This window comes from Larus michahellis, unplaced genomic scaffold, assembly GCF_964199755.1.
Source record: "Larus michahellis unplaced genomic scaffold, bLarMic1.1 SCAFFOLD_78, whole genome shotgun sequence".
NCBI lineage: Eukaryota > Metazoa > Chordata > Aves > Charadriiformes > Laridae > Larus > Larus michahellis.
In genome coordinates, this window is record NW_027436116.1 from 440,001 (window position 1) to 442,500 (window position 2,500).

The following is a 2,500-nucleotide window of genomic DNA, read 5'->3' on the forward strand; positions in this document are numbered from 1 at the left end:
GCGTCCCTTCTCGCCTCCGCTGGCGCCCGCCGCCGCGCGGCGTCCGCCGCCGGCGGACCGACTCCCGTCCCCCTCCCCGCCCTCGCCCGGCGCGGCCCGCTGCCGCCGCCGGGGAGGAGGGGCTGGGTGGAGCGCGCCGGGGCCCCGGTGGGTTCGCCCGCGGTCAGCGCGCGGGCGGGCAGCGCGCGGGGGAAGCGGAGCTGTCGGGCGCGGGGCGCGGCGGCGCGTCCCCGGCCTCCTCCCGCCGGCCCGTTCTCGCCCGAGAAGAAGCGGGGAGCGCGCGGCGGCGGCGGCGGCGCCGACGACGACGGCGCCGCGTGTGCGAGCGGCGAGAGAGACGGGAGCTGTCCTTCGGGGTCGGGGGAGGCGTCTCCCCCGACCCTCCCCGCACCCCGTGCCCGGGGCTGTGTCGGTGTGAATGTCACAGTTCCCTTCTCGCACGGACGTTCGGTAGGGCTGCCGGGTAAGCCCGCGGAGGGCTCCGGGCGTTCCGGGTACGGCGCGCCGAGCGAGCGGCGCGGCGGCGTCCCCCGCCCCCCGTCCCTCTCCTGCCTGGGGAGCCGGGAAGGGGGCTCCGCCGCCGCGCTCGCCCTCGGCGGGCGAGGCTCGGCAAGCCGGCTGGCGTCCCGCTTTCCCAGCGGGCGGCCCGAGCCACGGCTCTCCTCCCGGGCGCAGCGCCGGGCCAGAGGGAAACCCCGGGCCCCGGGGCCGGAGGACGTGGTTGTGGCGGCGGACGTCGGGCGCGGCCCCCGCGGGCGGACGCTCCCCCGAAGGTGGCAGTGGGGGAGGCACCCCCGCGGGGCCTAAAGTTCGTTTCCCTCGCCCCAGGGCCAGGTACCTAGCGTCCGCGCTCTCGCGGTCCCTTCCCTCGGCGCGTCTCTCGGCGCGTCTCCGGGGGTCGAAGGGCCGCGGGGGCCGGGCGGGGGTTTAAAGACTCGGGCGGCTCGGCGTCGCCCGGGGGGCCGGCCGGCCGGCGGCGGCGGCCGGGAGTTCTCTCTCGCGGTGAGAGAGCCTCTCCCGGACGGCCGTCGCCTGCGACCGCGTCCCGCGGGCGGCCCGTGCCGGGGAGGGGCACCCCTGCCCCCCCCTCTCCGCGGCCCGGTCTCGGCGGAGAGACCGCGGCGCGAGCGGTCGGCCGTGTCCGACCTGCCCGCCTCGGAACGGGCGACCCCGGCGAGGAGCGCGGGCTCCCCGCCGGGGCTCGCGGCGGGTCCCCACAAGGGGGGGACCCGCCGCCGGGCGGCCCTACGCCCTGCCCCCGCACACCCTGTGCGCGGGGTGGGGGCGGGAAGGGACGCCGCGCCTCCGTCGCAGCGGCTGCGTCGCGCTGCGGCGCCGCTCCTCCCTCCCCCGTCCCGGCGAGCGCTCGGCGTTCTCCCGCCGCTAAGCGCCGGCGAGGGCGCCACCCCGTTGCCCGAGCGGCGGCGTCGCCGCTCGGTCTGCCGGACGGAGCCCCCCGCCGCCGGGCCGTCCCGGCCCCGGGCCCCGCCTAGCCGCTTCGCCTCCCCGTCTTCGCCTTCCCGGCCGAGCCGTGCAGGCGGTCGGGGCAAGCGGGGGCGTCCCACTCCCGGTCTCCGCGTGGAAACGGGGAGAGCGGGAGCCGCCCCCGCCTCAGGCGGCCGTCCGCCTTCCGCTCGGCGCGTGCCCGCGGAAGGAGACGGGAAGCGGCGGCGGCGGCGGCGCCGGGGCAGGGCGGCCGCCGCGCGGCGGGCCGCCGTCCGGCGGGCCGCGGGCGTCGCGCGTCGCCGGCTCGGGGCGCGTCCGCGTCCGCCCGCGGCGGCGCGGAGCCGCCGAGGTGCCGTCGGGGCGGGACCCCGGGGAGGAGTTAGGCTGCCCGTAGCGCGGCGGAGCGGCGCGCGCGGAGGCGCGCGCGCGGGGTAGCCGTCGGGGCCCCCCGCGCCGCCCGCTCGAGGCGGACAGGCGGAGCGGCCGGGCGCGCCGCCGCCTCCGTGCGGAGGCCGGACCGAGCCCGGGCGCCTGGGCCGCCCCCGAAGCGAGCGAGGCGCTTGCCGTCGCCTTCGGCCGGTGGGGAGCGCGGGCTCCCAGGCCCTCGTCGCCGCTCGGGGCGTTTCCTCCCTTTTTGGCCCTCCTCGGGCGTGCTCGTACGGTCAGTCGAGGCGAGGCCCCTCCGTCTCGCCCCCGTCGCGCCGCGGCTCCGCCGTTCTTTCCCCTCCCGCCCCGCGCGGGGATGTGAGGGGAGGAAGCGGGGGCCGGCCGGCGGGGCAGGCGGTTGGGGCCGTCCTCCGAGAGGGGCCGCTCCTGGCGAGCGTTCCCGGCCCTCCCGCGCGCGCGGGGCGGTGCCGAAAGACGAGACAACTCTTAGCGGTGGATCACTCGGCTCGTGCGTCGATGAAGAACGCAGCTAGCTGCGAGAATTAATGTGAATTGCAGGACACATTGATCATCGACACTTCGAACGCACTTGCGGCCCCGGGTTCCTCCCGGGGCTACGCCTGTCTGAGCGTCGCTTTGCGATCAATCGCCGGCTCGGCCGCCGCCC

The 2,500-nt window shown here is 79.8% G+C and overlaps 1 non-coding gene across 1 annotated transcript; it reads left to right on the forward strand.

Moving 5' to 3' along the window:
- Positions 1-2,314: 2,314 nt before the first annotated feature.
- LOC141736985 (5.8S ribosomal RNA) lies at positions 2,315-2,467 on the forward strand. Its single transcript, XR_012585099.1, has one exon. It is a non-coding gene; the product is annotated as a 5.8S ribosomal RNA (ribosomal RNA).
- Positions 2,468-2,500: the final 33 nt, after the last annotated feature.